Here is a 15,227-nt window from a genome sequence, read left to right on the forward strand (position 1 = left end):
AAAAGTGATGAAATGAGAAGGAACCTTGCAAAAAACACTTTTATTCGTTAAAATTATTGTATAAAGAACCGAAAATATCAACTTTTTTGAAATAGATACATAAAGCAAATCACTATAAATCATAACAAAATATTTAAAAAATCAAGTTTCTCAATATTGAGACACTTTTTTGATTTCATAGTTTTCCATCAAGGATCTAAGACACATGTGACATCTTAAAGATTTGTCGCCTCCCTATTGCGGGTTTTTGTAAATGTAACAGCAGCTCTGGAAAATTGTCTTTCAATAGAAGCTGAAGATGCTGGCGTTGATAAAAAGTCCTTGACCATTTTGGCCTAGTTTGGAAAGATATTTCTGAAACTACCAAAATCTTCCAAAAGATTTGAAAGAAATGTGAGAAAACTACTAATAAAGTAACATTGGCGATTGCTTCAGTCTGTCGGCGCTCCCCTTATTTAGTCTAAGCGCGCACGCGATTGCAGAAATATATGTCGTGCGATGCATGCATATACCAAGCTCAAGTAATATCAAGTAGCTGGATATCAAGTCAAGTAATAAATATCTGAAATCAAATCAAGTCAAGCTCAAGTATGTAATTTTTCATGAGCTTGATTTTCAAGTCAAGTAGTTGGTTAAAATATCAAGCTACTTGGCTTGATGAATCCCTACACAAAACCACGTCATTCGAAATCCAAACCCACCCGAAAAATTTCAAGTGTCTAGGACTTTTGTTGAGAAAACATTGTTCGTTTGAAAATTACGGACATTTTGATGAAATAATAGAACGATTTGTTCAGGGAACCAGCGCTCAAAATATATAGAGGTCAGTCGCAGATACAGATATGCGACTGACCTACAAAAACTACAAGAAGAAGAGATTCCTGTGAAACTCTTCTTCTACAAGAACTACAAAAAGAAGAGTTTCACAGGAAACTCTTCTTCTTGTAGTTTTGTGTTAAACCTTTGTATCTGGAAATTTATAATGTGTGTTTTCCTAAGAGATTGAGAATATTCTTGGAATGGAATTTTAATTATTATAATATAGTAGATAATTTCATGGCATTTATTTTTTGAACTGATTATATTTTAAACATGAGTTGCTCATTCCATTCGATCAGTCACTACTTTTTCCTATCAATCTGGCCGTATGGAGTCAATGGTGGCTTGAATATTGGCTTCCAATGCTTCAAAAGTTGTTGGTGTGTAATCATAAATGACTCAACATTTGAACCATTCAACAGCACCACTTCAAGAAATAAAATTGTCACCAAACTGATTTTGCAATAAATTGATGCTTAAACTTGTTGGAATCAAATGTCGTCGATATTTATTAGCTGATTAAATTTTGGAATAAAAAAATCAGTCAGGATGGCATAACACCATGATGCCGCCAGCTCTCTTCCCCTTGAATCCATTATAAACACTTATTACAGCTTGTGTTATTCCCATATTGTCTATTATAACATCATAATATGGGGAAATTCTGTGGATTTTAGTAGAGTATCTATTCATATCCCAGAAACGTATCATTAAAATGATTTTCCGAGTTGGTCATCGTGAACACTGTAGATCTTTATTTGTTGCCGATAGTATTTTGACTGTGCCTTCAATATTTATATATAAAAGCTTATTATATGTGAGAGATGACAAATCTGCTTTTAACAAGTTGAATAATTTCATTGTTACTCTACAAGAATTACCTACCGAAACTATGCCTGTTCACAGAACAAGGAAATTCGAAACATCTTCCTTTTATCAGTGTATCAAGCTTTACAATCTCTTGCCTGATTCTGTGAAAGTAATGAATGGGTTAAGTTTTAAGAAAAAAGTTAAATCGCTGATGATTAATAAGACATATTATAGTGTTAAAGAGCATTTGAATTACTGAAATATATTGTAGCAATTTTGTAAATAACATATACATAGCACTAAAAGTTAATTTTAATGGTAATTCGTTAATGACTTCATTTGATTGTCTTTGCTCCATATACGGAAATTTTACCTATTAACGAAGCCATTCAACAAGAAATTACTTTGAACACTAAACACAATTTTCCTGTAAAAAAGCTCATCTTCGGCCAGTTTCAAAAATTAGCCCAATGAAGAAAAATGTGACGGGAACGAACGTCATTTGCTTTAATTTTTCATGAGCTTTATTTTATAGACACGCAAGCCAAGATCATTCGGTAAAATTAATCAGATAGTCGAAGGACAAAGACCAACAAGTTGAGAACGGCGACGTATCGACATTTCGCCGTTTTCTTCAACAATTCGCGCTACATCAGCAATATTATCTTAATAATAAATGCATAATTGCAATTATTGAACGTTTTCGCACTAATTTCTCTCTTCTCGATTCAAAACCATCAACAAGAAAATGATTTACTTGCGCTATTGGCTGATTATATTGACCGTAAAATGGACGAAAACAGATTTATTTATTTCCACAATTTGGAAGCGTTGTTCTGGTTTAAAAAATTCATGATGAATTGTAGAAACTTACTGAACAGAAATGTCAAAATAGAAAATATTTCTCTAAGAGAAAATTATGAACATTCTAGTAAAACTTGCTGCGCTCTCGTCCTTCATCTAAGCGAGCGTTCCGTAAAAATTTGCGACTCGAAAGTCTCAAAGAAATAACACATATCCGAGGTTCCCAGTTTGTTTCTTCACTTTTAATGATTGTATTTATTGTACATAAAAATCTCCCTGTTTCATCATATATCCCAGATCTAGTCGACCCCATTACCATAAATCCTTGCATACATTCTTATTAATGAAAATGATGTACAACAAAAAGATAAGTACGGTGGTATTCAATATTGTTAGAATGAAATCATGTGATCTTAAGGTTGTGATCGATTTATACCTTTCACCAACATCATCTGATTGTACCCAAACACCTTGCAGAAAACGTTCATTTACACCTGCTTTCCTCTGCGAGAAAGATCCATGAAACAAGGTTGATATTGTAAAATCGATCAATAAACCGGATCGAATCGAAGTACGATTACAATTCTCAGTCGGTTTGCTTCGAAGAATAGTTGTTTAGTCAATAAAATCTCGAAAAAGAGGAAGTGAATATACCAGGTGGTACAAAAGTATGGAAACAGTGAATTTATTTCGCGCACAGGTGGAAAATCGGAATTCTGATACTGGGGTCTTTAGTAATTTCGCCCGAGAAATCGAATGGGCTCATCAGATTTTGGGCCCAAAAGGGCGAGATATGAGGCCCAGATTTGAAATTTCAAATGCAAACCCATCTTTTTTATTGCAGATTCGGATTCATCGGGAAATTTTACATACGAATTGGTTGAAACCTAAATTTTTTCGCCTTTTTTTGGGCCCTATGCAGCGTTTTTTGTTAAAAAATCCGGAGCATTCATTCAGATTGGAATGCAAAAATTCATATTCTGATACTGAGGTCCTTAGTAATTTTTCTCGTCGAATCGATTGAGCCCATCAGATTTTGGGGACAAAAGGGCCTTATACGAGATAAGAAGCCCAACTTTGAAATCTGTTATAAAAAAGAAGGGTTTGCATTTGAAATTGCAGTGTTGGGCCTCTTATCTAGTATAAGACCATTTTGCACTCAAAATCTGATGGGCTCAATCGATTCAACGAGAGAAATTACTAAGGACCTCAGTATCAGAATATGAATTTTTGCATCCTGATCTGAATGAAAGCCCTTGGATTTTTGAACAAAAAACGCTTTAGGGCCCAAAAAAGGACGAAAAAATTTAGGTTTCCATCAATTCGGATGTAAAATTTCCCGCTGAATCCGAATCTGCAATAAAAAAGATGGGTTTGCATTTGAAATTCGAAAGTTGGGACTATATCTCGAATAGATAAGGCCCTTTTGGGTCCAAAATCTGATGGGCCCATCGATTTCTCGGGCGGAATTACTAATCTACTAATTTCACAATTGGCAGATATTGATGTGGGCGACGTTTATTTTCAGCAAGACGGCTTTACTTGCCACACAAGCGAAGCAACAATTGCAATTTTGCAACAAAAGTTTCATTGCCGTGTTATTCCTCAAAGAGGAGATTAACCACCGAGATCTTGTGCTTCAACATCTTTCATCTTTTATTTTCTTTTTTGAGCCACGTTCAAGACTTTGAAGATGGAATTCGTGAAGTTATCGAGGACATACGGTCGCAAAGTATAGGTGCATGGAAAATTTCATGAAAAGGATATGGTGCTGCAACCGAAGCCGTGTCGGTGATTTGGCTAATATCGTTAATGACATACCATATATGATTGATATTTTTGAAAAATCATTCTGCATTGGTTACTGTTTATTTATACAGGGTGTTTCCAAATCAGACGTGAACCTTTGAGGAGGTGTTAGTATAACTAATTTGCTGTCGATTGGGCCATATTAATTGATATCCGAAAATCAACAGTTTTCGAGATATTTGAGTTTTTGTGTTGTTCGAAAAATTTCTCACCTTACTCACCTTACCTTACATTTTTCGTAAATTTATTCTACGTTGGCCAAGTTTGATTCAAATTTTGGATTATTTTCATCAGAAAAGGATATGATATGTATGAAAAAAGCAAAACTATGCTGTATTGAATAATAATCAATAATATGATTTTAAAATTGACATATGAAGAAAAGAATAGTAAATTCCTAATACACTACGCAAAAAAATTAACGCACATTATGGAAATCTCAAATTTGTTCTATAACTGAAGGTGTTCTCAATGATAATTTATTTTTATTTTAGAATTATGCATGCATATGTTATCCACTTTCAACTTTTTTCTTCAATACAGATGTTTTTTCCCAGCAGGAATAAAAAAAGATGAGATTATCAGATTTTGAATGTATTGGCTCCATTCTAAAATCAGTTGTTCTCGATCAATTCTAGTGATCAATAGTTTTTCTTTCGTTTGATTTTCTACACGCGATCGCTATGCAATGCGAAACACGCAATTTGACCCAAGAGGAATGTGCCCAAGCGGTAGCTTTGCGAGAAGAAGGGTGGACATACACAAGAATATCAGAAATGTCTGGAGTTTCCCATACAAGTGTGTCCAGGGAGACAGGTATAAATGTCCGAAGACCAGGACAGGGTAGACCACGGGTAACAACTGCCATTCTAGAACGTTACTTGAGAGTTTCTTCGTTGAGACAACGGTTTGCAACCGCTCGCCTCCTTCAAAACCAGCTTGAGCAAACTCATGGGGTGCAAATTAGCACTCTACAATAAGAAATCGCCTCAGAGAATATGATTTAAGGCCTCGTGTTGCGGCATGATGATAGGTATATAAAGAACATTCTTGAAGAGCATGTAGTGCCATTTGCCCCATACATTGGTGAAAATTTCATTTTTATGGACGATAATGCCAGACCCCATCGTGCGCGCATCATTCAGGAGTACCTTGAAGAGGTTGAAGTCTCTCGAATGGAATGGCCAGCAAGAAGTCCAGATCTCAATCCGATTGAGCAGGTTTGGGACAACCTCAATAGAAGGCTGAGAAGTTCAGAAAATCATCCATCTACTCTTAATAACTTAGGAATCCAACTCAGAGAAATCTGGGAAGGATTAGATCAGAACATTTTAAGATCACTCATTTTGAGTATGAACCGTCGTTGCCGAGCTGTAATTAACGCAAGGGGTGGAAATACCAAGTATTTAATCACTTATCAGTATTCTGAAAATTGTTTATTTCTCTTCTTTCACATAAGATTCGGTGAAATCCAATTTTTCTTCCATTTAATGTGTCTTGTTTCGTTCAAAACCTTCCCGAGAGAACATAAAAAATAAGTTTTAAAGTCAATGTAGAGTTAACTTTCATTAAAATTGAGATTTTCAGAATGTGCGTTAATTTTTTTGCGCAGTGTATAAATTTGCCTGCAACTTTCGAATTCTACAATTTATGTATGAAAAAATTGTTCAAAAAACTTGCCTAATTCCTTCTTCATTTCCAAAAAAGTTTTCTTTAGAATGCAGTACTAGTTTCGTTTCCGAAGATTTCATTTGCAAGGGAATAGAAACTTAACTAATTAAATATTTTTTCAATTGCAATTAAATTCAAAATTTCGTTGAAAAATTAGTTCATAAATTATGTTTGAAATGACTTCCACCATTCCTTATACAAGCACGTGCCCTCATTCTAATTTCTTCAGTTGTTACTTTCCTGCTGAAATTCACTCCCAATCTTCTAGCTGCTTTGTCAATTCTCCCAACAAGTTGTGCATGTGTATGTATTTCCCATTCATGTACTATACCTATCTTTTAAACTACTCCAAACATAAAAATCTAACAGTGTTAGATCTGGACTTCTCAGTTGCCACGAAATAGGTCCTTCCTTACCTATCCACGATTAGGAAACAATTCGTTCGAAATATTACGAACATACGAAGGAACCTCATCCAAAAAGCTGTCCGTATTCGTTATCAAAAATTCTTCATAATTTTCTCCGTTTAAGTTATCAGGTAGATAATAAGGACCTATCAAAAAACTAGCTATGGCTCCTATCCAAACATCAACGCTAAATTTCCTTTGGAATGATGTTTCCTTTATCAAATGCAGATTTACATTCGGCCAATAACGTAGATTGTGAAAATTAGTCACCCCTTCCCTACTAAATCATAGGATCCTCGTTAAAAATCTAGCATTCTCTCTCAGCATTCAGAATAAGTTCAAATTCAAATTCTTTATTGATCCCTTCGACATTACAAAGAATGTATGGAACAAGTCATATATAGTGAAGTACAAAATAATAAGCTATTTCTAAAAGAAAATTAACACAAACATATAAACATAAGTTGGCAAAATTGGAGTTTTCTAGCATAGTCATCTTCTAATCCTTGTACTGAAGTGTAGTGATAGGGATGCAAATGGTTTTTCTTCAGCAGCGACCATACTTTTTTATGAGATATTCCAAGGTCATTGCCAGTCTTATGTGTAGTTATTGCAGGAGCATCTTCTATTGCCTGTAATATTGTTTCATCTACAATGTTTCGGAGTCCTGGAGCACCAGCGTTTTTAACTATTTACACGGTACCTGTTTCCGCAAATCTGCGGTAGGCTCGGCGGTAGGTTGATGAAAAAACACTCATGTGGGGAATACGCATGTTTAGGAATCTACGTATTCTCTCTGGGCATCAGAAGCATTTCCATTGCTGCATCCTTACACAAAAAGAATAACTCTGCATATTCAGCATTAACAATTGTAGACATAATCTTGTATGAAATAGTAGAATACTTTATAATTAATAGGATATTGGTATCTTGATCCCTTTTGATTACATATTCACTATTTTGTATGCCGAACATAACAAAAGGTTTCACGTCAAATTTGAAAACACTCTGTATAAACAGGAACCATGAATGGAAAATAAAAAAAAGAGAATAAAAATAATTTTTTAATCTCGTTTTGTTTTTCAGAGACATATTTTACCTAAATCTATCCAATCATTTACAGATTGAGTTATTCTGTGCTACCTAAAAAGAAAATGGCGATAACTCGTATGTTAATTATTTATTCGTGATTAGATATGATGAATTCGAAGGAAGATCAGTGAAATCCTATAAGAATTAATCGGGAGGTTCATTGCTTGTGATATGAGTAATAGTATTTTTATATGACCTAAATAGCTATTTGCTTTGCGCAATCTTAATAATATATCTTGGTAACGGATATCATAATTCTTTGAACTTTGAATAGATTTTGTTTAGAATAGTGATGAAGTCTGAAATGTTAAGACTGCATTTTATCGAACCAAAGATTAATAATTTGGGGAAATCATTAATTGAATACTTTGTTTTCAAAATTCATAAATCAGAAGAGGTATCGTGCGGACCAAATAAAATTATTGAAAACCTAAAAATTATTGAAAATCTAATCTGGGAGTTTCTCATTATTGACATCCAGAGATATAGTGGTTATTATTCTATTTCTTCAATTTTATATTTTAACGAACCGATCTAACTGTAAACATGGCGCAACTTTGAAAGTTCAAGAATGTGACAAAAAATTCCAGAATGTTTTCAGGGAGTTCTGTTTAGAGTTCTTGGCGGGCAGATGTAGGGTTTTCCAATGAGAGTTTTCATTTTGATATTGAAAAAAAGCAGTATATTTCAAGAGAAATCAATGGATGTATTTCATTAAAATGAGGAAGGTATGCCAAAGATATCAGTCAAATAGCCGTTACGGATACGTTTGCAATCTTATCCAATCATATCCTTTTCATGAAATTTTCCTTGAACTATTCGCACATTTGCAACTGTATGTCCTCTTTAATTTCATGAATTATATTTTAAAGGTCTTGTATCGATTGTGGAGCCTTTTCTTGACCTTTCACGTGAACCAAAGAAAAACGGCTAAAGGTGCTAAATCATAAGATCTCGGTGGCCAATTGTGATCACCTCTTTCAGAAATAACACGACCAGGAAACGTAGTGCCGTCTTGTTAAAAATTATCATCGTCAACATCAAAATCTTTTCATTCCGGCCAAAAAAAAATCATTAATCATAGCTAGGCAGCGAAATTCATTCACCGTAACAGTTGCACTAGCCTCATTCTCGAATAAGGGTTTTTAATTAAATTTTGGATGAAGCAGTGAACATTTTTGGATTTCATAGTCAAGATCAAAGTCTAAAAAAAAATTTTATGTAAATGTGGAAAATTTAAATCATGAAAAATTTGAAAATTTCAAAAGTTATAGTAAGGAAATAGGGAAAAAAATTATCCTAACTGTTTCTTAACTCTTTGGGCGACAAAGATATCACCAAAAATAAAACCCAAGAGGGCAGACCTAGAAAACCAATATCAATATTCTATCGGTAAAAACGATCGATCAAAATTGATGTAGAATTCTGTTCATTTATTCGAATTAGTTGGAACACAGAACGTATAGCACTGCCTTGATAGGGAGGTCGAAATAGATATAGTGTATAGGTACCTACACGTAAAGTATAGTGTACCACCTACACCCAAAGTGGAAACTGGAAGGTGGCAAGACGTGGTAAAGCCACGATGAAGATAAGACAGCTTAAACCTACCAAAAGCAATTTAAGGTATTAATGAATTCCAATGTATGGAATGATCAGAAGAAAACAGCCTTGATATTTTATTCATTGGAGAAGCCCTGAACGTCCTGCAAACAATATTAGTCAGTCAACAAGGCAACAACTAAGCTCTGATAGGTAAACTCGCCTTATAATATGTTGAGGGTTATAGTCAACAGTTCTACAGAATAGCCAAGAAATCCTATAAAATTGCAGGAAGATGTGGTATGCTTGGTGAGTTTGGCTGGTTCTACGGAAGCAGACAGTTTCTTAAAATAACTTGGTTTTCAAACCAATTTTGATGGAATAAAGAATATACAGCAGCCTTAAGATTGGAAAGACCTACACTGGAAGGTCCTATGGTCCACTTTATGGAGTTTTAGACAACAAAACAAGCCAAAAAGGACACACCAAAGTTCGATGTTTATTAAAAGAGTTGATCTATCAGATTGGACGGTCAGAATAGGAAAATGAATCACTTGGGCCCTAGAATCAAGACCTTTTGGGTACATTACGATTACTTTATATTGGATGGTGACCTAATGAAAAGATCTGCAGACTGAAAGTGATGAAGGTGCCAGAAACAGGAATCAGTTGGTAGTACCAAAGGAATGAATGTTGGAGAAACTACATGATTGATCTTCTGGGGCACATTTGTTAAGTAAAAAGTCTTTAAGGAAAGTAAGACAACTTTTCTAATAGGCTAATTGCAAATAATCCGATGAAAATTCTTAGCGACGAGTATTTAGCAAAGCACCTAATTGATTCTCGGATAAATACCGCATTGAAGGGAAGTGTATTTGCAAAAACTTCGAACCAGCTTCTCAAAAATGGAGATAAATCATAAAGGCATACACCCACAATCGAATGGCATATGCGAAAAGAGCTCGTATCGTATCTGGCAGAAATAGTGTATGACCATCAAAGAGAAAGACACAAGTACCTATATTTTTTCACGATGGCCTATAGATTCTCATTGCAAGTTGTGTAACCAACCTTTTATTATCAGTAAAAATGTCGCAGGAAATAACGTGCTTTTGGTTGAAGTATTACACCAGTAATAAACGTTTTTTTAAACGATGGACTACGGTTTTATAATGATATGAACAGAAACGTTGATCCACCACTTAAACATATAAACACTTGTTTATATATTTAAGTATTTTATAATACAAAGAATAGACATGTATGAATTATTCCGGTTATATATCTGGTACATTCTGAATATTTCAAATACAATACTTGGCGAGACGTAATCGAACCAAGCGTATTTTTTGAAGGGATTGCGTTATTTCATCTAGAGATCACTGATGGAATCTTAAGTTCGGCTTTCAGTGATCTCTGTCCAATACAACTCCCATTTCTATAGCTGAGGACTTTGTCTGAAAGAAATAAAATTAAAGCTTACAGAATAGGGTGTCCCTTAGCAGTTGCCTATCTAAGTCCTAACCACGCTCGGAGCTGCTTGGCTTCAGTATTCTAAAGGGAACTGACAATTTCAACGTTTTAAGGGTGACTTTGCTGGACTAATAAAAAGTCACTACAAGTGGATAATATAATAAACAACCGCTTTAGTAAATGTGTAAATGTTTGTTAATCACAAATAAATATAAAAATCATTCTTGTACTACCATGTTTCTCCAAATAACTCTCTGTATTATAGATCTTGCGTATAACAAACATAACACAAATTCAGATTTTGTACAAGATGATTCAGGTAAGCAGGATTTTTTCATTAATTCCTTGAGCAAAATTGAAAAATGACCAATCAATATGATAGAATTTTTTAGGGGCTATCCAAAAATATTATCGAAAATACTATCTAACACAGGAATGGAAAGTCATTAAAGAAAACCCGTTCTTCCATAATTTTTTTTTTGCAAACTCAACTGGTTTTCAAAATCAAATGGTTTAGAGACAATTGTCAACAAAAATCACCGAATTTTATTGCGAGTTGGGGCGGCTTATAAGAATGTTTATTTCTCAAAATGGAATGCAAAATATACGAGAGCAGATTTCATTTCCAACTTATCCTTCTCAAGATATAAGAAGATTTATTATTTTATGCCACATTCCATTATATTATAATATTTTTCATTTTTTATATAAAATTAACCAGTGCGCTTTCGAATTTGAAATGAAGGTTTATCCTCATAATCCGATTGTATCACTCGATAGTCTCAAAGAAAAAAAAAACAAAATTGTTCAAGGTTTTTATGAAGTCAAACCTAAAACCGCAGGGCCCGCTCTAGAGGAGCGGCAAATAATGGAAGGCGGCATTATCTAATTCTTCCGAGAAATCTGGATTCCTGGAAGAATTTATTGAAAATATTTATTTTTTATTTCAACTCATTTCATGAATTGTTTTTTTCATCAAATTCACTAATCTTAAACATCTTAGCATCGAGAATGTTTGCATCTATTCGAATTAAAAATAATTGTTTTATTTAATAATATCAAAGAATAAAACGAAATGTTCGAGCTTTCATGAGGTCGATACTCAGCAGAAGAATTTGAAACCTGAATTCAATTAATATATTTCATCATTTACGTATTTATATGAATCCAGTTATGTATTGTTTATTACATTACACGATTCCTGAATAATCTATTCGATTTGAATTTGAATCCATAAAAAATAATTACACTGAAAATACATTTTTTTCTTTCCTAAAATAATTTTCATGAAGAAAGTGTGGAGTTGTACACACTAAATCTATGAATAAAATTTCATGAATCGAACCAAAACCACCCCTCTACTCTTTTGCTCAGTACCAAACCTGACTTGTATTTTTGCCAGGGCGGCAGAAACGGATTATCCAATATTATAGCTTTCTGCCGAGTCAGTCTCTGTTAGGGCGGCAAATTAGGTCTTTGTCTTAGGCGGCAGTTTGGATAGCGACGGCCATGTCAGAAACAGGTGAACATATGTCTATCCTAAAATCCAGCAAAATATCGTTAAATTGTCGTGTTTTTCTCGGATATGGCAACAGATACTTTATTCAATTCAAATACTCATAATACCTATTGTTTTCGAATAAGAGAATTTCATAAAATTCAGAGTACATATCTGTGCTATATTACATAGATACCAAATACGAATGACACCATTAAAAATACCAATAGGTATTTTAATTGGACGGTAAAACCAAAAGAGTTGTATGCACTTCTCAAATATTAGTCTGAAGTAGCATTAATATTCTTATCTCATGCATATATTGCTGTCCCTTATTTCGCATGGTTTTAATTATTGTTCTTCTCGTGTTGTAAACAATCGTTTTAACTGTTTCAGATGGAATTGAATTTTTCCTGATTGTTTCAGTCATTTTCTCCTTTTCAGCAAAAGTCCAGTTGTTCTCATGGATTGAATTGAAATTCTCTGGGATTTTTGTGGTGATATTGAACTGTAAAACGCACACTCAACATTGATGGTTTTTTTGATATTTTCAATTCAGCGCTTGATTATCCAAAAAGCCTCCAAAAGCCCTTTTTTAATCAACTTTTCAAATTAATGTAGAGAACAAAGAAAATTTTGTTCCGAAAATACCATAGCTACTTCTCGTAGAGAATTCATTCAAGATTTCAAAACATCTCCTAAATTTTCTGTGCAAACATTGATTGGTGAGATATTGATGGTTGAAGACGAAAAGGTCCTTTTCAATTCAAAGTTTGATATTTCAGAGAGATATGCTCGTATAGAAATTTTGAAAAATGGATATTGAAGCTGAATGAACAAGTTATCTCATCCATATAGTGGTTAAGTTGGAAAAAAAATTCCAAGTCTGTGGGCCAAAATTAAAAACTGAAAAAATTCGCAGACATTTTAGATACTGTATTCATAAGGATTGAGCGGTACACGTTGCTTGAAAAATTTTTTATCATGAGATCTCTAAACTATAAACTTCAAGCTTCAAAAACCTCTTTTTCAAATTGATATACGACCATTGTTATCGAAAATACAGTCATTTAAAAAACCGCTAAAAATTTCGAATTTTATTTTGATCCTTTAATTTATTCAACTAGTATCTATATTAGAAATCTAACGAAATAATCTAGATCTATACGTGATATTATAATTTTCATTATAATTGGATGTGGAATTACTTCTAACTCAAGTACACCGGTATAACCATAACCTACACTATTATAAACTTATCAAATACGTAATAAGATTATAGGTAGCTAATCAGTAGTTATTTCTAGCAATAGCTTTAAGATATGAAGATGAAGAAAGCGACAGAATTTGTTGTTTCAGTGAGAGATCAGGAATGCTCGGTGAGAATTAATAAATTCAATTTGATCTTGAACTGAGTCAGATATGTTTACCTACTTTTTTATTCATCAATTATCGAAGACATTGTCATTGTTTTCTAACAATTTCTTTATATATATATTTATACAACTCAAGTTATAATTGGCAAATTCAACATAAATTACGGTATTGTTTTCGAAATTCATTTCTTCATGAATAAATTCGAATTAGCATGGATTGAAGCAGAAACATCAATACTGAGTACCAAGTTCTTCTTACTGTTGACTTAAAAATTTTCACTAGTGGTTCTCTTGTGAGAAGTCTTCATCAGTGAAATCGACCTCAAAATTAATTATCTCTAGTGTTTCTGATTATGATAAATTACTAGTGAATAAACATGACGCTCGTTATTCAAAGTATGATAAATAACTATTATAATACGTAATATATGTTCTACTTGAAGCAGCCAACACGATGATGCTAGCTTCGGTTTTAAATAAATACTGTATCAAGAATGGTAAGCATGTTTTATCGCTCGAAGGAAATTATTATATTTTTAGGATGCACTGTAGCAACGACAATTATTCAGCCCTATTCTGCAACTTCAAATCGAATAGAGATAGTAATAGCAATTTATTGTCATATTTTCTTTGTATTTTTGTAACGTTTTTTTTTTTTATTGGAATACAATCAGTATAAATCTATGGGAGATGACTCCCCAATATGAAGGGCCTGTAGCGATTCTGGTACACCTGAGGATTCGAAAAATCATTAGTTGGAGTATTGAATCACTTGAAGAATGGAATTGAAGAAACCCTCCCGATTTTAGAGCAAATTTGGTACTATTTACATGAATATTGAAGGGATATCTAAGGACAGGTGTGATTTATTTTGTCGACATGACATGACAATGATGCAGTGGTCATCCTTCTTCAAGAAACCCGCAAGGCAGCTGAACAAAAACTCCGTGAAAGAGGATTTTTATCAGTTATGTATTGATATATGGCCTATTAAGTTCTGTTTGTACTCTGGCTTATTATGTTGGAAAATCATTAGTTGTTTTTGGCTTATGAATTTCGATAATATTCTTTCTTATCCATCAATTTAATGTAGTGATTTCAATAATAATAATAATAATTTATTCACCAAATTGAACAGACATACAGTTCACTAAGTAATATAAAGTAAAATGAGTTGAATTGTAACGAAGTCTGATTATTCCCATAGGAATGATCAGGCTCCGTCTAAAGAATATTTCATTGTTTTCCGTTCAAATTAATCATTCTGATATATTCCGTAAATATTGGAAATAATTTATTAATTGTTCACCGCGATAATGAAAAAGTCCATGCCTCATGTTTTTCAACCGACCAGGGCCTCGAATAATCCGATTGAAATAATATAAGAAATTATTTATTTCGGCGTTTTTACCGCTGATATATTTTTTTCCAATGTTAGATTACGTTCCGCCAAGAGAATTTTCTCCAAAAACGAGGTTTTTGTCGACATGAAGAGTCACATGGGCTGAATTCTTTCACCGCCCTGCACCGAAGTTATAAAAGGGTGTAACCGACCCAAAATCGAAAATTCATGTTTAGGCATTCAGTATTATCAGATAGTAGTAGAAAATTCGTGTTCAGGCATTCAGATAGTAGAGATAGTTATTCAGATTTATTCAGTAGTTAGTATAGTAAAGATAGTTATTCAGATTTAGGCAGTAGTTTAGTTTAGTTTAGTTAGTTATTCAGATTTAGAGATTTAGGCAGTAGTATAATTTAGTTTAGTTTGGAAAAAGACATTTTGGTTAAGGAGTTACAAAGTGACTGGACAATAGTAAAATTGGTAATTGAACGCCAATAGCTACAAATCCGTTTCTGAGGTCGAAAATCGCCATTTTCATCAGTTAACTTACTTGTTAGTCCTTTTCTGGGGAGTTTGCTAATTTT

The sequence above is a fragment of the Harmonia axyridis genome, chromosome 6, assembly GCF_914767665.1.
Source record: "Harmonia axyridis chromosome 6, icHarAxyr1.1, whole genome shotgun sequence".
NCBI lineage: Eukaryota > Metazoa > Arthropoda > Insecta > Coleoptera > Coccinellidae > Harmonia > Harmonia axyridis.